The sequence below is a fragment of the Sminthopsis crassicaudata genome, chromosome 4 (genome assembly GCF_048593235.1).
Source record: "Sminthopsis crassicaudata isolate SCR6 chromosome 4, ASM4859323v1, whole genome shotgun sequence".
Classification (NCBI taxonomy): domain Eukaryota; kingdom Metazoa; phylum Chordata; class Mammalia; order Dasyuromorphia; family Dasyuridae; genus Sminthopsis; species Sminthopsis crassicaudata.
This window is the reverse complement of record NC_133620.1, coordinates 401,885,782-401,908,140: the sequence shown is the minus strand read 5'-3', so window position 1 is coordinate 401,908,140 and position 22,359 is coordinate 401,885,782. Positions and strand designations below refer to the sequence as shown.

Genomic DNA, 22,359 nt, shown 5'->3' with positions numbered 1-22,359 from the left:
CCTGCCTGAAATGCCATCATTAGAGATCAATTTTTTCGGTTTTGGCTTTCCTTCCCATTGAACATACATATGTTCTTGGAAAAAATATGAATAGGAAACTATATCAATGATTTGTATGTTAATATGCATGGATTTATCTGGTTGTTAACTAAAATTAAATTTTGCTAATCAATCAGAGTGCAAGGCTTTTGAACAGGATAGAAAGAGAGGGAAATGATACAGATGGGGGGAAGTTGGGAGCATTGAAGACATATGAAGTAATTTATTAGGACCAGCTTTGGAGTGCAGAATCTAGAAAGGAGCTAATTGCTTGAGTTAAAGTCTCAATGCTAAACTCATTTCCCCAGTTGATTATCGACCAGTATTGCTATTTTTGTGTTCAGTGTTCCCCTAGTTTACTTTACTTTGTTTTAGTTCATATAAGTCTTTATAGGTTTTTCTAAAAGTATCTTGTTCATCATTTCTTGTAACACAATAATACTCCATGATCACATACTACAATTTATTTACCCATTCCCCAAATGATAGGAATCCCCTCAATTTCCAATTCTTTGCCACTGGAAAAAAAAAGCTGCTTTAAATATTTTTGTATGTCTAGATGTTTTTCTTCTTTCTTTGGATATGTATCCATATTTGCCTGGTAGTGAAATCTTTGAGTCCAGAAGTTTGTATGCACAGTACTTTAAGTTGTGTAAAGAAATAGTTCATCATAAATGAAAACCAAGCAAACAAAAAAACTTAAGAAAAAAATCTAGCAATATTATTGCCCCATCAGAAAATAAAAATTCCCAGTGCCCTTTCTCAATACTATCCATTTCTGTTTTGGCCAAGTAAGTCTTAAATTATGCCAGCAAATTCCGTGGGAAATGGTGTTCTCTAGTTAACAGGGCTGTTTGTGACAGAGTGTTAAAAGGGCTTGTCAGAATGTGAAACCAGTGGTCCAAGTTGATAGGGATCTTGAGTGATTGAAGGGAGGGATAAGAAAAGAAAAGAATAAAGGATTGTAAAGTATATAATAAGAGAGAGAATAAGTTCATGGAGAGGTGTGGGTATGGGGAGAAAATCAAACTAAGTGGATTATAAAGCTTATGTACATTATTCTCTGAAATTTGAACCTTTCTTTGCTTGCTGACAAACTTTATTCTTCATCAGGGATAGCTTGTCTTTAAATATTGAAATTCTATATTTAAATTGTGGAAGGGACAGCTTTTTTCTTAATATGAACAAATTATTTTCTTAGCAGTTAAGAGAATTAAAAACAAACGAAATTCAAATGTTCAGAAACTGAGTCAACCGAAAGTGAAGATATCCATTTCTTCACAGCTAAGGAGAGAAAACGACCCGTAACAGTATCCAAGAAAAGCAATATGATTTTATGCTACATTAAAAGATATATACTATCCAAAGCAAAGGGAGCAGTTCAGCAAAAGACCAGGTCCCTGTCCTGATTAAATCACATCTCAGATTAGCAAAAATACTTAGAAAACTACAAATTAACTTTGTGTATGTTATAGTCTTATTGTATTAAATATTTCACAATTACATTTTAGTCCCATTTTGGCTGTTATTCGGGAGTGTTGCAAGTCACATGTGGTCTAGATCAGACATCTCTGAACCATAAATGTTTGTCTTTACTCACCCAGGGCTTTCACTGTCCTTGATTGACTGATTTCCCTCAGTCTTTCCACAGTGCTGCCCAAGAAGAAAGGTCCAAGCTGTACTTCTCGGATTTTTTTCTCCTCTATCATTTTCTTTTCTTTAACTAATTTAATACTTAAATACAAAATTTTAAAAGGAAAAAAATTGTCTTAGGCAATAGAACATAAGAGGGGATTTAAAATAAGCAACAATAAATTTCCACTTCAAGAAATCCTTCATAATAAATATTACAGATTGTGTTCAGAGATATCCATCTTTTCTTTGCTTCTTTTTAGATTTTCCTTTGTTCTGAGCTGTTTACTTTTTACGTAATTCTTTTTTTCTCTTATTCTCCTTTCCTCCCTCAAGAAAGCTACAATTAAGCATAGGCATATTTAGATATACATACATATATGTATCTATGCACATGCATACATAGGCATGTACATAAATATCTATAATCATACACATACATACACATGTACATACGGGCGCATTTGTCTTCTCTGAAAGTGGATAACATAAACCTATATATGTCCAAGACTTTCTATATTTATTTAAAAATCTACCAACTCATCATTTTCTATATATAGCAATATTTCAACCTTATATTGATTGGTTATTTTCAATAGTCTAAAAATATTGGTTAATATGGCTGATATATAGTGTTGTTTTCCTATTTTATCTCTTTTGATTAAATCTATTTTAGCTTTAACTTTGGCTGCTTTTTTTTCTAATAAATTCTCCTCCTGATAATTATTATATTTGTGTTTATTTTTTTTGTATCTCTTCTGATTCCTCTACTTTATTTCTATCCACTACCTTGCCTTGCTATTACTTATCCTCCTCACTCCCCAAGCCTCTTCCCCTTTTCCTCTCCCCTCATGTTTTCCCTCCTCTTTAACCTTTTCCCATTAGTCTATACACTTTATCCCATTACCATTATAACCTTCTATATCTCCCATCCTATTCCCTCCCCTTCTTATTTTTTTTATAAATTTAGAAGATTTTTATACTTTTCTAGATAGATATGCAGTTCCCTCTTTAAACCATTTCCAATAAGAGTAAGGTTCCAGAATAACTAGCCCTCTTTTCCCATCTAATTCTGTATCATTTCTTCCTTTTGCACCTCATTTGTATAACATAATGACTCTTTTTACCTTTTCCTACATGGTGTTGCTTTTTAGAATCACATCATATTCAGCTCTACCACAAACTTTCTTTCAAACTACTCAATAATGATAGTCTTAGTCATATGTTTACATTTCCATGTATAAAATATAAATAGTTTGTGTTTATTGACTATCTTGTAATCAGTCTTTGATGTTTACTTTATATTTATCTTGGCTCTTATATGTCAAATTATGTATTAAGTTCAGGTATTTTTGTAACAAAATCCTGAAAGCCTGCTGATTCTTTGAATATCTTTTTTCATTCATGATTATGCTTAACTTGGGAAGGTATGATAGTTTTGGCCACAAACCTAATTCTTTTATTCTTTAAAATATGGTATTCCCATTCTTGGTAGAATTGTGAATAGATCCAGCCGTTCTGGAGAGCAATTTGGAACTATGCCCAAAGAACTATCAAAATGTGCATACTCTTTGACCCAGAAGTGTTTCTACTGGGCTTGTATCCCAGAGAGATCTTAAAAGAGGGAAGGGAATGTGCAAACATGTGCAAAAATGTGTGGCAGTCCTTTTTGTAGGGACAAGAAACTGGAAATTGAGTGGATGCCCATCAGTTGGAGAATGCTGAAAACGTTATGGTATATGAATGCTATGGAAGATTATTGTTCTAAAAGAAAAAAATCAGCAGGATGATTTTAGAGAAGCCTAGGGAGACTTACATGAACTGATGCTAAGTGAAATGAGACCTAGGAGATCATTGTATATGGCAACAAGATTATATGATGATCAATTCTGATGGATGTGGCTCTCTTCAACAATGAGATGATTCAGATCAGTTCCAATAATCTTGTGAGGAAGAGAGCCATCTACTCCCAGAGAAAGTTCTGTGGAAATTGAGTGTGGACCACAACATAGCATTTTTACTCTTAATAAAATAAAATAAAATAAAATGTGGTATTCCAAGACTTGCAGTCTTTTAATGTAGTTGCTGCTTAGTCTTATGTGATTCTAATTGTGGCTCCATCATATTTGAATTGTTTTTTTCTTTGTTGCTCATAATATTTTCTCCTTGACCTGGAGGTTTTGGAATTTGGCTATCATGTTCCTATAGGTTTTCTTTGTAGGCTCTCTTTCAGGTGGTGACTGGTAAAATTTTTTTTTTATATTTCTACTTTTCCTCTTATTCTAACACTTCAGGACAATTGTCTTTAATTATTTTTTATTATTATATCAAGATTCTTTTTTTTGTTGTTATAATCTTCTTTGTTATAGAGTTGGAAATAATAAAACAAAATACAAAAAATGAAAAAAAATGGAAGAAAATGTGAGACATCTCATAAGAAAAATAAATAATCTAAAAAAGAGATCAAGGATATTTTGTTTTATTATTTCTTGGTTTCATAACTTTGCTAGCTTCCCTTGCCCAATTCCAATTTTCTTTTTTTATTGAAGTTTTTTATTTTCAAAACATATGTAAGGATAATTTTTAATTGTCCCTTGAAAAACCTTGTGTTCTAATTTTCCAATTCTAGTTTTCAAGAAGTCATTTTCTTCCTTAAAATTTTGGATCTTTTGTTCTAGTTGGTTGAGTTTTATTTCATAACATTCTTGTTTTTCTTGGATTGTTCTTTTTTTTTTTTTTTTTAACTTTTCCTCAATCTCTCTTACTTGATTTTTAAAGTCTTTTTTTTTTTTTGAGTTTTATGAATTCTTTTTTGGACAGTAGCATTACATTTAATGTTATTTTGGGGGGGATAAGAGAAGCTTTTTTTTTTTTTGCTTCAATATCTTCTTCTGAAGATGAATCCTAATGTTCTCTTTTCCCATTGTAACTTCTAGAGTTAGCTTCTTTCTCCTTTCCTGCTCATTATTTTTAATTTTTTTTAGCAGATTATTAGTTTAATCACCTCTAGTTTTAGGGTATGGGGATGTTACCTCTGGCCTTAGGTCTTCTCCTCTCGTCTGGAATGAAAAATTCTGCTCCCTTCTAAGTACCCACAGTCAGCAACGACCCTGCCCCACTGCTTCTGCACTCACTGAGCCTGAGTTGGCTCTTTCTCTCCAGGAGCTACATCTGGGCAGTACAGCTGGGCAAGATCTTGTCCCTTATCAGCAGAGGTTTCCTCAGTCTTCCCGGACTTAGAGGCCCAATTCTCCACTACAGGGAATTGAAGATTCCTGTGACCGTGGCTGAGACTACCTCCCAACTGGCGCCAGGACTTGCCCAGTAGAACTAGCCCAGAGGAGTTTATACCTCACACAGACCAAAGACCCTCCTGGTATCTTTCTTCTGATCTCAGTTTGTCTCAGGACCACAGTTCTGCCTCAAATCTTGTCTGTTTTTATAGAGAAATATATATATATATGTATATATATATATATATGAACATATGTGTATGTATCCTTTCTTTTGTGTCTGATTCCATAGCTCTGACAACATATTGTTTTTTATAGTTTTATATAGTTACTATATTTTTTTATATAGTTTCCTTAGTCTGCTATTTTGTTTTTATTATGCAGAAATTCTGGAGAGAGAGCTTGGAATTTTCTGACATACTCTACCATCTTTCCAATATTCTTGCTATCATTTTCACCAACAAATTACTCTGGTCAATCCAGCATTCCTTTTTGCTCCTATGGAAGACTTTCACCTTCATCCTTTCTTTAGGCCCTAAATTTGCCTCCTCCCCCAAAGACTGGCATGATCCTTGACCTTAGCACAGCATGAGAAACTTTCCAAGCTCAGAACTCCCTTTCCTACCCTCACATCCTGCTCTCTTAACTGAACACTCTGGCATGTTCAACTTTGTTCTAGAGATCGGCTGAGAGGATAGCTGTTAGTCAGGCCATCAGAACTGTGAGTAAATGCAAGAGGAAGTTTTTCTCAGGGAACTTGTTCCCCTTCCTGCGAGTGTGAGCTCTTCCTTCTGTTGTGGGTATGGATGTAACATTTGGGGGTGGGGGTTGCAGAGACACTGCCTGGAAGTCCCAGGAGAATGCACCACCAGTTTCAGTTATTACTGACTGAAGAGTTGGCGGGCGGGAAATGTTCACAGTCTGTTTGCCTTGGCAGATCCACCCAAGAATGAAAGCAAAGACCATCTGTCTTCTCTTTTTCACTGGACGTTCAAAATCAGCATAGTGAAAAAACAGATCTCAGGCCCTGGCCCCTCCCTTGGCTGACACTACCCCTGGACTTTGGGAGGTTCAGGCTGACCTTCCCTGATTTCCCCTCTTTTTCCACCCTAGCATCTGTGAAGAAAATCCACTATTTGTGTGTGTTTCCCTTCCTGCCTCTATTCCTGCGCAGTTTTTCTTCCTTTAAGAGCATAAGATTCTCACTCTAATTTGTGTCTGAATCACCATGAGGAAAATATCAGATGATATCACATCACATCAGGGTGTTCTCATGTTCCCATTAACCTGCACCTTCTTTTTACTGCATTTTGTCATCACTCTGTCATTCCACAGCCTGCAACCCAAGAGCAAGTAAAATAACCTGGAGTTGTCACCATTTTTTTGTTTTTAGGACTTTGTAACAGAAAAATAACTTTTCAACAGCTTCTTAAGAAGGTGGTGCAAAATTGTGCTTCTTTGTCCCATAGTTGGAGAAACTAATGTCCCATTAGTTGAATAGAGAAACAAAATTGAACCCCAAGTTTTTTGACTCTTTTAAATCAACAGATGATTTAAATTTCTAGCTTTAACTGTAGATTATTGAAGAGTCGGGGTGATGATAGAAAAGCAGGACTGTATGGCAGATGAATTAAAGTCAGGGAGCCTGTTAAAAGTCTGTTATTAAGGAAGAGATAATAAGGGTCTAAAAGAAAACAGGCTGTATAAGGGGAGAGAAGAACATAAGTTTGATATTTGTGGAAGTATGATTAACAAGATGGCATTTGAGATACCTGTGGAACAGCTAGACAGAGAAGCCATTCAGGGAAAAGTTAGTGGTGTAGCCCTGAGGCTCAGGTGAAGGATAGGGGCCAGCTAGGAAGATTTCACAGAAATAATCATTCAACCTATTGGAGCAAATGAGATGTAGAATATAGAATGTAGAAAGAGACAAGAAGAGAATCTAGAACAGAGTTGGGTATACCTCGCAACAGGATGCTGATCCACAAAAGGAGACTGAGTATAGACAGGTAGAGGGAGAATCAGAAGAGAGCAATGTCATGAAATTTCAGGGAGAAGAGAGTGGCTACAAGAAATGGGGCCAAGAATGGATCAATGGAGCCAAAAATCCAGTAGAGTACAGTCAAGAATACAGCCTGGAGAAGAAAGTATTTTTTAAAAAAAATATTTTGAAGAAAATATTCATATAAACATGAATAAATATATATATATATACATACCACACATCTGGAGAAGCATATATATATATATATATATATATATATATATATATATATATATATATATATATATATATATGTGTGTGTGTGAACATATATGTGTGTATCCTTTCTTTTGTGTCTGATTCTTTAGCTCTGACAACATATTATTTCTTGTAAATTCCACTACCCATGTCTATATTGAAGTCACTGAATATGTACTATATATTTAGTTTGGAAGCATTTTGTTTTGTTTTGACAAGGAAATTGGGGTTAAGTGACTTGCCTAGGGTCAAGCTAATAAATATCTGAGGCTGGATTTGAATTCAAGTCCTCCTGATTTCAAGACCAGTACTCTATTCACTGAGCCATCTAGATGCCCCTAATTTGGAAGTTTTCATTGAATTCTTCATCAATTCCTCTATTTCTTTGTCCTCTGCACAGATGTTGGCAAATAAGCTGCAGTTTTGTTTTTGTTTTTGTTTTTAACAAATACTTATCACAAGTGTCACAATACCATGTATCCAAATGTCCCATAAAATGATACTTCTTGTTCGTTTTGGAAACATGATAAAAAACCAACTCCTTTATTTGTGTTTTCAAAGAGAACTTATGAGCCATCCTTCCATTTAGCTTCAACTTCCTTTTCTTCCATTTCATTTATAATGAGAATGTCAGTATTGATATAATTCAGTTCCTCTAGGAGCATATCTTTTCACATATCCATCATATTGAATGGTGTACACTCAATTGCACTCTTAAAGTCCTACAAAGTTAGTTTTTATAACTGGTCTAAAAACCATCTTCTGTCTCTTTTCTACCTCATTGCTAGTGTAAATATAGAATTGATATTCTTTGCTTCATGAGTTGCCATGGCCAAAGAATTTGTCTCTCAGTAACTAGTTTACTGGTGGGAAACTTCTCTATAACCCCAGCAAAATGTTTATTAATAGTGGGTATGTTTGTGAGTTGAATATTTGTTGTTGATAATACATTTTTATAACATATTGTGATTGCTGATTATTTGTTATGTATTGTTTTATCTTGTAACGTGCTCTCCTGGCAGTTACAATTACTAGTCTGTCCTAGACCCACCAGAGTACCTTTGACCACTGTCCTTTGCAGTGTAGCTCTACCCGGCTCGCCTCCTCTAGGCCTTCTAAGGTCTCTGGCCACAATCTCTTGAATGTATAGCTTAATAACCGGTAGCGCACTCAAGAACAACCACGTGTAATCTTAAAAGCCTTTATTATACCTACTCACATAATGCCCTAGCTGATGCCCTGACTTGTTGGTTCCCGAGTGAACACCTGGTCAGAAGACCCATGTGTTCACTACCAAAATCCTTACCTCTTTCGGCTACCCATCTTGGCTTGGCCACCCAGGCTAGGAGCCAGGGTGAACAGCAGAGGTTAAAGAGGGCGGTTGCTGCCTGCAGTGGGCTTATATAGGGCCTGTGAGGTCACACACACAGCCAATCAGCGAGAGAGTCACCCATTACGAAGCTATCTCAATATGGCCAGGATCCCGCCCAAGGGCAGTCCTAATATCCACAGAAATTACTTCTGGGCCTCAATCCCGATGCACTGTGTCCGCCCATTTAAAGGGCCCTTACATTATCTTATAGTCATGTATATGTCATCTTCTCTTAGTTAACTAAAAGTTTTGTTAAGCAGGAATCAGATTACACCTAAAATTTGTCCCTAAAACTTAACACAATGATCTGTACAACAATGATAAATATTTATTGTATTGCATTGAATTAGAGGGAGCGAGAGACATTATTTTTAAAAACTGAAATTCTGCTTTCTCTCCCTCTTAATTCATTCTTCCCCCATGGAGAAAGCAAGAAAAACAAAACATTAGTTAGAAACGTGTAGTCAAGTAAAACAAATTCCATTATTGTCTATATCCTGAGAAATTATATGCTTAATGTACACTCTCAAGTCCGCCAACTTTTGTGTAGACGTAGATAACATGTTTCATCTTGAGTTCTCAGGAATTGTTGTTGGTTACTTGTTGATAGTTCCTAAGTCTTTCAAAATCATGAGCTGCCAAAGCCAGAGAATTTCTCTCCTAGAAGTTAGCGTATTGGTGATAAGCCTTTCTGTCACCCCAACACCATCCAGTTTTTACAATTTTGATCTTATTGTATATGCTGTTTTCCTGGTTTTGCTTATTTCACCCTGCAACAGTTCATACAAGTTATCTGAGGTTTTTTGGAAATCATTTCCCTTTTCATTTCTTATACCTTAATAGTATTATAACACATTCAGAACATATTTATCTGTTCACCAATTGATGGACACCTCTTCAATTTCCATTTCATTTTTACCACAAAAAAGAGCTATTAGAAATATTTTTGTATATCTGGTTCTTTTCCTCTTTCTTTGTTCTCTTTAGGGTATAGACCTAGTAGGAATATTGCTGGGTAAAAATATGCCCAGTTCTGATAGCTTTGAAGGCATTGTTCTAAATTGCTTTTTATATTGGCTGGTCCAGTTCACTATTCTATCAACAATACATTAATGTATCTATTTTTCCATAGTTCTCAAGCAGTTATTGTTTTCCTCTTTTTGTCAACTTTGCCAACATATGGGTGTGAAATTGAATCCCAGAGTTGTTTTTTAATCTGAATTTCTGTAATTATTAATGATTTAGAGTAATTTTGGAGAAATAACTGTTAGTCACATGTGTGAATCAGTTTCCTGTGTTTCTTAGAAATGAGTCCTTAAATTAGAGAAACTTTCTGAAAGACTTTCCCCTCAGTTTCCTGCTTTTCTTCTAATTTTAGCTGCATTGTAGAAAAAAAACTTGTTAAATTTTATGTAAACAAAATTGTTTATTTTACCTTTGAGGGTCTTTTCTATCTCTTATTTGGTCATGAACTCTTCTGACAGATAATTTCTTTCTTTTTTAATTTATTATGCCGACCCCCTTTGTGTCTAGGTCATATATCCATTTGATGTCTATCTTATGTGGTGAAAAATGCAGTGTATTATGCTTAATGATTTAAGGCAGATTCTGGCATAAGTAGCATGAAATAATGACCCCTTCTTTTTCATTATTCATTTGAATGAAAAATGGCTTAGTATTCAACAACTCTGTATTTCTGTTCTAAGTCAGCATATTTTAGTGGCAGATTGCCAAACCTATAGTCTAGTCTATGAGATTAAAAAACATATTATAGTTAAGATTTAGGCTAGTTCTCACGAGAATACAGTGTACTGATAATATGACTAGTCAGCATATATCAGTAACAGGAATCCTGGGGATGGCATATAAAAATATGGTCTGTAGATACATTTATATCAGGTTACCATTATCCCATGAGTACTTCTCATACTCCAAGCATCCTGGAGTGGCCTGTACTCTGGGTTGGGCTTCAAAACCAGAGAGGAGTGAAAACTTAGGATTCTGAGATGAATAATGAAAATGACAAAAGAATTAGAAAATGAAACTATGTGGAAAGGGAAAAAGAATTGAAATAATTCTGCCCAAAAAAGAAAGGAAGGAGAGATGATCTAATCAATCAAAATCCATTTATTAATTGTCCAGGCAGTATGCTGTGTATTAGGGGTGCAGAGACATAAATGCAACAGCTCTTGCTCTCAAGAAGGTTATATATAACTCGCATTTATTAGGTACAGCCTCCTTTTTGATTGGATCAAGAAGAAAATAGTCTGATTGACTAACCAAACAAGCTAACCATACGCTTGGGAACTTTAAATAGCAGGAGAAATTTCTGCAATTCTCTCACATTGTGGAGGAATCCAGTGGTGGAAATTTTCAATTTGGACGATTCTAGCCAGGCCCTTTTCAAGGATATCACTACTGGGTGAAAAAGGAGAGTTTCTTTCTCTCCTTATTCTCTACTGCGTGAAATATTTTATGAGACCAATAGGAGATAGTGCATGCAAAGGACACACATCAGACAAGCACACTGACAGATATACAGATAATCTCCCGAGGAAGGAAGTAACTTCAAGGAGTATAACCAGAGATATTAAATTTCTGAGCCCAGTAGAGAGCTTTACCTAAGGGGAATTTTATGAGAACTTTTAAAAGGGAGAAAAAGACTTCTAATATTCAGAAGTTGTAAGTTTATTCATTAAATATGTGTTTTCTATATGTCTTCCTCATCACCATTATACTTTAAGTTTAATCTGACTCTTCCTCTGGAAACTAGGTATGTTTGTTGGAGAGTGCATCTTAGATTTGAGAGGGTAATTTTTGTATCAATTGTTCTTACTATACCATCTCAATAAATCCCTTTTCTAAAAGCTGTAGAGTCAACTGATTATTTTTGAGGAGCTTTGCAAAGGAAGACTCAGTAGTAATAATATTAGGAACTCTTTTAGGTTTATCCCAAGATCCTAAGCGAGTTATAGGTAATGGTCTAAGGGGCCATGGACCTGGCCCATCAGTGTAAATATAAATTGGGAAAGTAGCTCCACAAAGAGTGTTACACAAAGGAGAAGAGAAGGGAACAAGAATTTATTAAGCACCTTCTCTGTTTCAAGCATTCTTCTAAGTACATTACAGATAGCTTGTATTGCTCTCCATTTGGTTTAAGCACAAATAGATACAGAAGTGAGGATAGGATATTAAATCATCACCCTAGGAAGCATAGAAGGCTTTAAGAGTCCTGTTACAAGGACCCTCATTGATTTATCATCACTGAAGTTCAGATAAGAGAATAACTTACGAAGTTTTATTTAAATGGCAAGAATTTAAACTATGTCACTATTTAAAAATTATTATATTTGTTGCTTTTTAAGTGTCCCACAATTTAGATTTGCATTATTTAGTGCAGTAGCAAATGAATTGTTCTTAGGATATGGTTCATCTTTTGGGTGGATAACTTTCCCATGTCTCCTTTTTCCTCCTTTTCCCAACAAGTTTGTAGCCTTTTCCTAAAATAAAATCTTGCTTTCAAGCTGTATGTGAAGTACATAATAAAAACTGATAATACAATAAGACTTTAAGTGAACTGCAGGATGATGGTCAACTCTTTTATATTCCCTCCCAAGACAAAATTTCCTAAAAGATACTTAAAGCTGTCACATTCCTGGAGAATAAGGGACCATATAAAAATCTTCCTTTCGGGGATATTTAAAAATAGAAGTGGTTTGCTTCTTGAAGGTACATTTCCTTGTGATAGCTGCAACCATTTCCACACTTCATGAGCAACAAAAGATACAGAGAACTAGATCCCTAGGGCAAGTATGCATCAAAGAAATCAAAAGGAAAAAGACCCAGATTTATAAAAATAGTGCAGTTTCTGTAGCAAAGAACTGAAAATCATGGAAGTATGTATCAATTGGGGAATGATTAAATAAATTATGATATGTGAATATAATGACAAAAGGGAAGGTTTTAGAGAAACCTGAATAGACATGTCTGCACTAGCACAGAGTAAAGTAAGCATAATGAAGAGAAGAATGTAGACAAAAACAACATTGTTAAGAAAACTTTAAAAAAAAGAAAAAATGAAAAGCTTTTAAAGACAATAATTCTGTTCAATGGTGTGAACCCTATAGGACTGATGAGAAAGTTTGCTATCCACCTCCTGACAGAAGGGTGATTACTCAAAGGGGGAAAATGAGGCATACATTTTAAAACCCAGCCAATGTGGAATTTGTTTTGTTTGACTGTACATATTGGTGACAAGGAGTTTGTTTTTCTCTTTTTCCCAGCGGGTATGGATGGGAAAGGGGGGGGTAGCAATAGGGTTGCCCCCTAAAAAAGAAAAGAAAAAAGAGAATCCTTAAAATATTTTAATCACAGAAGAGAACAGAAGGAAATGGAGAAGAAAAACTTTAAAAGTTATATATTGAACTTGCTACACTTAAGAGAAAAAGCAAGGAATATGTAAGAGAGAATTTCAATCTCATGCACAACATTTTTTATGGTCTATGTTGTATGTTGGTGCTCCTTTTGTTTGACATTTATTAAGTTCAGAATAAAGGAAATACAATTTTTAAAAATTCACAAGACAAAGAATTATCCAAAGTACAAAAACTCTCTTTGCTGGTATCTGGGTAAAGTTCCCAGACTTAATCTCAGGGGAGTCCTTTGGACTGTGTAATATCCAAATACTGCTGAAGGAAGGGGAGTGTACCTGGCATAAATAGGAAGGGATAGATAAACCTTCACGCAGATTGCCCCATTGACAGATGGGAAAATATGTGTCGGGACTAGCCCTGTAGTAATTAAAACTGTGGGAGTAGACGAGATTGCTGGAGAAACATAGAGGAACAGAAAGGCAAGAACAGAGCTCTGGTATGTGTCCATAGTTATCGCATGGGATGCAAGGGAGGGGAAGAAAAGGGGAACAGTAAAAGGCAAGAACAGTAAAAGAAGCAAGGTCTTGTTCTTTGTAATTTTGTGGTCTTTACATTTGCATTGTTGCAGTCCTTGTGCCTGTTGTTTTCTTAATGAAAGGGGACCATTTTAAGAAAGAGGGGAAGCATCACTTGGAGAATGGCTGAAAAAGTCATGGCATAGGAATGTTATGGAATATTATTGTTCTGTAAGAAATGACCAGCAGGATGATTTTAGAGAGGCCTGGAGAGGCTGAGTGAAATGAGCAGAACCAGGAAATTTTTATACATGGCCACAACAAGACTATATGATAATCAACTCTTTTCCATGGCAAAATGATTCAGGCCAGTTCCAATGATCTTGTGATGCAGGGATCCATCTGCACTCAGAGGACTGTGGGAACTGAGTGTGAATCACAACATAGTATTTTCACTTTTTTTGTTGTTTGTTTGCTTGTATTTTGTTTTCTTTCCCAATTTTTTTCCTTTCTATCTGATTTTTCTTGTTCAGCATGGTAATTATGGAAATATGTATAGAAGAATTGCACATGTTTAATATATATATTGGACTATTTGTGGCTAAGGAAGGGGGTGAGGTGAAAGGAGGAGAAAATTTGGAACACAAGATTTTACAAGGGTGAATATTGAAAATCATGCATATGTTTTGAAAATAAAAAGCTTTAATAACAATAAATTTTAAAAAGAAAAAAAGAAGAGATAATTGGGGTTCTCATATGTCACAGGAGGAAAGAGCTTTGGGAACAAACACTGGACTTGGCAGAGGGAGGTAGGAGGTTATGATGATGGTTGGAGGGATGAGGACAAGCCTGTTTGCAGTTGAAAAGGGAATGGGGTATGGTGGGTAAAGGTCACAGGTCAGAGGAGGTTGCTAGAAAGTAGAAAAGGAGAGAGATTGATAAGTAACTAGTCATGAGAATAAGGTCATTTAAGGGCTTTTAATTTAAGAAACATTTAAAAAATACAGAAGCATATATATAGGCAGAATGGAGGGAACTCATGGAATATCATGTTACTGTGACCACTTCTGGCCACTCCTTCCTTGAGACAGGGAACTGAGCTAAAAGAGGATTATTATCACTATTCTAAAACATGTCATCCATCCAGATTCCCTCTTTGATGTATGTTCCCTCTACTAGGTTACTAAAATAGCCTGACACTTGGTCCACCGCCATGTCTCTCTCAGCTCCAATACAATTTCTGCTTGTTGTCTATCAAATTGATCTTCCTAAAATTCATGCCTAACTACCCTCCACCCCAATCAATCAACTTCAGGGCCATCCTATTGGCCTTCACATTACATATAAAAAGGACTTTTAAAGCCCTTTATAACCTGGACCTTTCCTACCTTTCAACTCTTTTTATATCTTCCCTCCTGTGCGGAGTTCTAATAGAGATGAGGACATGTTTTGGTATCTCTTCATATCACTTTACCATCTTCAGATGCCACTGAGAAGCATAATCACCCCTAGGACTCTTCTCTCCAGCTCCCGTTGTCATGGTACCCCTATCACAAGTAATTTTTCTTCCCTTGCACCTGGGCTGAGGATCAGTCTGTCCCTTCTTCTCATATGACTTTACTGAAGGTCACACTGTTCTCTCTAGGAGGATCATTTAGTTCTCCCAACCGTTTTTTTTTTTTTTTTTTTTGCTGATTATAGCTTGGAGATTTCTTTTTTTCCTCCCTTTTATTTTTATAAGTCCTTTCCCTCCCTTCCTCCCTCCCTCCCTCATTGAGAAGGCAACAAATTAGAATCCTATTATACATAAAAATCATGCAAGACTATGTTAGCTTGGAGCTTGCTTTTTTTTTTTTAAATCCATTTTATTTTATTTTATTTCTTCTAAACATATTTCCACATTTATCATACTGCACAATTGGAGCTTTCTTTAAAAAAAATTTCTCTTCTAAAACCCAAAGACAAGAAAAGACCCTGAAGATTATTGGTTGGACATGGCCCTAGATCTTGCACTTGTTGCTGATAAAGAAAGAGTGAAAATGAGATATATTCGTCCTTAGAGTTAGAGTTTAAAGACAGAACAATAATGGAGCAAAATGTCTGATAAAGGAAATTAATTTGTTTATGATTAATTTACAATTTAAGGTTTATAAAATGCTTTCCTTAAAACAGTCTCTGAGGATGGTTTAAATGGGCATTATCATCCCCATTACACAGATGAGGAAAGTGAGCAATGAGAAGTGAAATAATTTGTTCATGACTCCAAAACTGGTTAAGTGTTGAACCAGGATTCAGACTCATATCTCCAGGGACCTAGAATTTAAAGTAGATATTAATAGGAATTGAATCCTGTTGTGATACAGGAGCCACCTGCCAGTGGCTGCTGGAGGTCTAACTCAGACCTGTTGAATGGATCTCTTCATGTGAGATGATGATGATGATACAAGGAGACTGAGAGGCAGTGGACATTACAGAATCCAAGAAAGGAATGGATGTAGTTTAAAATCCCTTGATATAGTATAACTTTGTAACTTCAGAACAGCTAGGTGATACAGTAGATAGAACACTGGTTCTTTTATTTTTTCCTTTTTTCCCCATTAATTTATTATTTGTTTTAATTTTTTTTTCATTTAAAAAATTCATTAAAGCTTTTTATTTACGTAACATATTCATGGGTAATTTTTCAACACTGACCCTTGCAAAACTTTCTGTTGCAAATTTTTTCCCTCCTTCCCTCCACCCCTTCCTGTAGATGGCAGGTAGTTCAATACATATTAAATATGTTAAAGTATATGTTAAGTCCAGTATATGTATACATATTTATACAGTTATCTTGTAGAGCACTGGTTCTGAAGTTAGGAGGACTTTCGTTCAAATCCAGCTTCAGAAACTTATTGGCTGTATTATCCTGAGCTATTTAGTTAGCACTGATGCCTCTAAAAGCAAAAACATAAAAAGAAAAAGAAAAAATCCTTCTTTAACCATTGAAGCTAAATCATTAAATATATTTGCAAAATGAAGAATAAAATAATTTATAAATACACTGGTATTTTAAAAAGTGGAATCAAACAGACAAGCTGACAAAAGATCTGTTTGCCCTTTTTGCTTCTTTTTTCAAATTTTTAAAAAATTCTGCTCCATTTAACTGTGATTTTTTTTTTCATATCTAAAGCAATCAGCTAACATTAACCACCTACAGTGCACCAGGCATTTTACTAAGCATTGTTTAATCATATGTGTATCTGGGGCTGGACTTGAACTCACTTATTCCTGACCCTAGATCCAGTGCTGTATCTATTAAGCCTCCTCGATGTCTCTATCTATTCTGTATTCAGACCAACCGGAGTACTCACTGTTCCCATGAATGTATACAGCACAATCTTATTTATGATGTGTCTTTCTTTGTCCCTGCAGTCTCTATGAATGGAATGACCTTCTCTATTTGAGACACATTCTTTCTCATCCTTTAAAGTCCAGCTTAATTGCTTTTTCTTTAATAAAACCTTCTTCATATTAGAGGAGTATGTAGGTTTTTAAACTCTTTCTTATATATCATATTACAATGTAGTATTTTGTTGATAGTTTTTCATGTATGTGTCCTGTCTTTATGAGATATGACATGAAACCAGAGCCCATCCTAATTTTCTATATATCCAAGAACTTGAAAACAGTGATCTACACAAATCAGTTGTTAATTTGAATTGTAGAAGAAAGTATATTATTCTTAAGGCTTTAAAGGCTTGATTCTAGCATGGGGTAGCATGAAATATGACCCCTTCTTTTTTTTAATCTTCTTCAGTTAGATAAGACATTCCTTATCATTTGCTGATTTTGCATTTCTCTCCTAAGTCAACACAGTGGACTAGTTCATGACCAAATCCAATGGTTTGCTCTATGAAGTCAAAAGAGTTTCTGTTTAAAGTTCAAGCTAGTCCTCTCAAGATTAGACCCAGGTCATAGATAATATGCTCAGTCATCATGCATCGACAATTTGGATCCTAGGATATGGTGTATGAAGAGATGGACAACAGGTTGAAGTCAGTCCTTCTACCATTATATTTAATACTTCTCATTGTAAACTGCTGAGAGTGAACTGTATCCTGGACTGGGCTTCAATACCAGAGAGAAATAAGGACTTTAGAGAGAATCCTGAAGAAAACAAAGGAAATAATGAAAGAATTAGAAAATAGAACCCATGTGGAAAGGTTAGAGGCATTGAAATAAATTTGCTAGGTAAGAGAAGCTGGAAGAAATAATCTATCAATCAATCAATAAACAAGCATTTATTAATTACTATGTACCAGGTCCTAGGGTTACAAATACAAAAAAGTTTATATTCTTTAGGGGGGAGACACTTATAACTAATGATTGGCTGATCTCAAATTGCATTTCTTCATATTTCTATGTTTTCTTGTATTTATAATATGATCAAAAATTAAAAGTTGGAAAGGACCTTAGAAGTTACCTAGTCCTGCTCCTTATTTTATACAAAGGGAACTTGAAAAATCTGAAAAGTGAATTGTCCAAGATCACATAGGTTTTGGCATACTGAAGATTCAAATTTGGGTTCTCCAGTGTCAGATATGGCAAATTTTTTTATTGTTTTACTACTTAATACTACTTCTCATTTATGTTTATCCTATTTTAATATCACCATATTATTCCAATATTATATTAGATTATACTGTAATTCATTTAGCTGTGTTAGACAAAGAGATTGTTTTCAATTTTTGTTTTTAATTTTATTAACATTACAAATAAATATAGCAGGCAAGTGAAAGAGCACCAGCTTTGGAACCAGAAACTGGGTTCAGATCTCACTTTTGATACATTCCCTGTATGAACTGGGACAACTCACTTAATCTTACTTTAGTGTCAGTTTCCTCTTCTGTAAAGTGAAGGTGATAAAATACATGGTTTTTTAGTTTCCAGCTCTATTGATATCTTATATCAATTATCCTATGGACATTTTGCCCAGCTACATTTTTGCACATGTAATTATTTTTTCCTTTTAATGACATGTTTGAAGATAGAGTTCTGTCAATGGAATCACTGGCCCTAGAGGTAGGATCACTTATTTACTTTTTAAGATGTTTGCACCAATTTAAAGATTTGCCAACATTGATTTAGAAAATTTATAATTGTAAGGCCCTATTTCCTATTGGATTGGTCATCCTTTGATATTTTTTCCATGCTGTTTATTTGAAATGGTTTCTTGAGATCTGATCAATAGAGAACTTGGTTGACTTTTCATATTATCATTTGCAGTTTGTATTTAGAAATTTTACCATAAATGTATATTTAAACCAACTATAAAAATAGTACTAAAAGCACGTAATCCTTGAAGAATGATTTTGGAAGAACAAGTCAGGCCTGGACTAAATTGGAAGAATAAGAGGTTATAGAGAGGCCACTTAGCTTTTATCATGACTGAGCTGGGAAAGAATGAAAACTAGTCAAGGTTAGGATTAGGAAAAATGAGTTGTGGTTTCCTATTCTAAAATGTATAAAAGAGGAGTAAAGCAAAATTTGAGATCTTTTTCCTTGAGAAAGATCTTCTGTATTTCATGTTGTGTACCAATTACAAAGCAATATGTGGGCATTTTGCCAACCTGCTTAAAATGTTGAAAGCCTATGTGTTAAAGACTGACGTATTTTGTAATATAAATGGAAAGAGCCTTAGAGGTCCTTGAGATCAGCCCTCTCACCTTTCAGATGAAGAAGATGACCACAAATGATAAGTGACTTGCCTATAATCATATATCTATTAAGAGGGGTCCATGGATTTAAATTCTCATCCCCCAACTCCAATTTCAGCTACCTTGCTGCTGGACCAAATTATCTCCTGTTTCAGAGACCTAGAAAAGTTGGAGAGTTCTCTAAAATTCTCTAGAATTTTACAATTCTAGAATTTATAAAAATTTTAAAAATTCTTTGAGAATTTGTAAAGGATTCAGCATTTGTTTTGAGAAAGGCTGTTTACTCTTTCCAGAACTCTTGGAGGAAGATTGGGGAAACTCTTCATATAAGGGGTTGGCAGGACAATTCTGACAAAAGATTGGACTTCCTCTTGAACCCTGAGAGAATCAAAACTCCCTGGTAGGATTAGGAGTCCCTTGTTTGGATAAGGATAAATTCCTGACTCAATAAGGAGCTATCTTGGACAGTAAACTTTTCAGTAGTGTTTCAGCAGCCTTGTTAAGGAAGCATCTCTAGGATGGTGGAGTGGACAAAATCAAGGGCTTCAAATTTTGAAGAAGCTCCTTTAGGAGCCATCTTCTAAATTTCATCTTCTAAATGTTAAGCTTCTATAAGACAAGAACATTCTTCTGTTGAGAGAACCCACTTTCAGGTGAGAAGGTAAGGAACAATGAGCCTCTTCCAAAGGGCCACAGGGGTAGTAAAATATATGTTCCTCAGAAAAGAAAGGGAACTAGGGTTTCAGGGCATACACTGTGAATTGTATTCCTGTAATTTTTAATATCTCCCTTTGTGCTTGTTATAGGTTTATTTATTGTATTTCTAATTTTTATATGCAGATTTGATTTATTAATCTCCTCTTTTTCGATTGTGTTAATGTAAGTTTTTATGGAAATAATTCCCATCTCTCTCCAGGATTTCTTTATCTCCATCTTAGAAATTTTGTTATTTCATTATTATAACTTTCTTTTGCATAATTTTTGTTTCTATGATTTGTTGTTTGATCCATAATTATTTAGGATTTCATTATTAAGTCTTTGGTTCGTATCTTTTGTTTGTACTTTCTGAACTGATTGCTTATTTGTATTGCATTTGTATTGCATTATTTTCTGTACGTGATGTTTGCTGTTCCTTCCTTTTTATATTTATTTACCATATCTCTGCTCTAATACCTGATTAGTTTTTGTAAAAAGTTCAATGTGCTAGCTGTGTGACCCTGGGTACTACCTATGTGACCCTCAGCAAGAAAAAAAAAAGTTCAGTGTGATGCTGAGAAATACACACACACACACACACACACACACACACACACACACACACACACACACACACACACACATATTTAGCAGTACCATTTACAAAATGCCATAAGTCTCTTAGCTCTAGTTTCTTAAGCAATTTGTTAAATTTTTCTTACCTTAAGATTGTCCAAAACTGAGAGTCATTAAAGTCTCCCCCTGTTATTGTATTACTCTCCATGTCATGTAATTTAGTTAATTTTTTCCTTAAATGAAAAAATACTATGTAAGATATTTAAAGCATTCAAGTTTAATATTTATATTGCTTTGTTGTCTGTGGTTCCTTTCAGCATAATATCATTTCCTCCTTTATCTTCATGTTAGGAATTTTTATTTTTGCTTTTTCTGATGGAATGATTATGACTTCTGCTTTTTTGGATTCACCTGATACATAGTAAACTTTGTTCCAGCTCCTCATTTAGATTGTTCCAGGTGTGTTTCTAGGAAGCAACAGATTTGTGGATTTTGCTTTCATATCCAATTTCTCATTTTATTAGTTGTTTAGTTCATTCACATTAAAAGTTATGAGAGTTTATTTTCCATCATGTATCTCTAACATCAGTTTATTTTCAGAATTAAGATATTTTTAGTTCCTTTTCTTCTTTAAATAGTGCTTTGTTTCTTTAGTTATTTTTGCTTACTCTACTTTAGGTCAATCTTATTCCCAGGGCTCTCTATCCCTCATCCTCAGACAACACATATGTTCCCCCTTGTTTATCACTTCCACTCTTTTTTATCACCCCTTACTCTGGTTTTGGAGTTTTGTTTAACTTAGTAGTTCTGGGCTTTTTTACCCTTTTATCTCATTATTGAATTCTTTTCCCTTTGCTTCCTTTTGTTTAAGTAAAATAAACCCTTTTTTTCCTCCTTTAACTTCCAAGGTGTCTTTACTTTTTTAGTTTTTATCTTCTGAGGTAATTTATTTCATTACTTTTATTTTCCTTGGTTGTTGTAATTTGCCTTTCTTGTAGGTATTTGCAAAGTGGACAATCTCTTTAGGGTGGTTTTTAATGAAAGGTTTCAAATGCTTCATTATTATTAGATGTCCATCTCTTTTCATTGCTAATTTAGATTTAGGTTTCAGGATATTTTATCTTGGATGTAAAGCTCTTTTGCTCTCTGCAACATATTACTCCATTCTCTTCTGCAGTTTCTGGTGGGTAGAAAATAGTCTTCAGTTATTTGGATTTCTTTTCTTTTCTAATTGAAGATCTTTTCCTAGTTTCTTGTAAAATTTGTGATTTGTCATTGGAATTGTTAAAATCAACCACTATATGTCTTGGAGTTTACAGCATAAGTTTTTATTTATTCTGGAAGCAATTTATAGATTCTTTTAATTGGCATTTTGTTTCCTTTTTTCAGAAGTTCTGAATTTTCTATAATTTTTTGGCATTATAATGTTAAGATTTTTTCATCTGTCATGTTCCTTGTGTAAGACCCATAAGTTGTCTCTAACCAAAACTGTCTTTAAGATCAATACCATTTATTTGTGTAGTTATCCCTTCCACATCTTGACTTTCCCCACTTAGTTTTGCTGTATCTCAGAGTTGGCATAGTAAATTAAATGGGAATATTATGGAAATTTTGCTGAAGCTGGAGATGATATGCAAAAAACAGAAGATAACGCAGAAAAAGTTTAGAAACTCAGAAATGCATAAAATATATGTGTAGTATTATATAACATCAACATATGCTATCTTTTAATATCACAATAATTCAGACTTCTCTGGTAAGAAGGAAGATCCAAAAACTTTTAAATGGCTTTTCCAAAAAATGGAGGTATAGTATCAATTCTGCTTTCACAATTATTTTTCTCTAAAACCATTTGGGAAAATGTCACTGTGGTTTCATGCTGTCTTGGGAATCTGTAGGATTCAATGCTTCATCAGGTGTTGATTTAATTTCCTTTGTTTTATTCGGTAGTGTTTAGATTAATTTATATGATCTAGAGATCA

General features: G+C 34.6%; 1 protein-coding gene across 2 annotated transcripts in view; it reads left to right on the top strand.

The window, feature by feature from the left end:
• The window catches only part of EPHX1 (epoxide hydrolase 1), a 45,659-nt gene that overhangs the window by 3,700 nt on the left and 19,600 nt on the right, over nt 1–22,359 (top strand). Inside the window, exon 1 of one of the 2 annotated variants that reach the window (XM_074262625.1) lies at nt 13,349–13,387. The exons of the other annotated variant lie outside the window; for it this stretch is intronic. The gene's annotated coding sequence lies outside the window, so the exon portion shown is untranslated. Of the gene's footprint in view, nt 1–13,348; nt 13,388–22,359 lie in introns of those variants that run through there. 2 annotated transcript variants of the gene reach the window in all.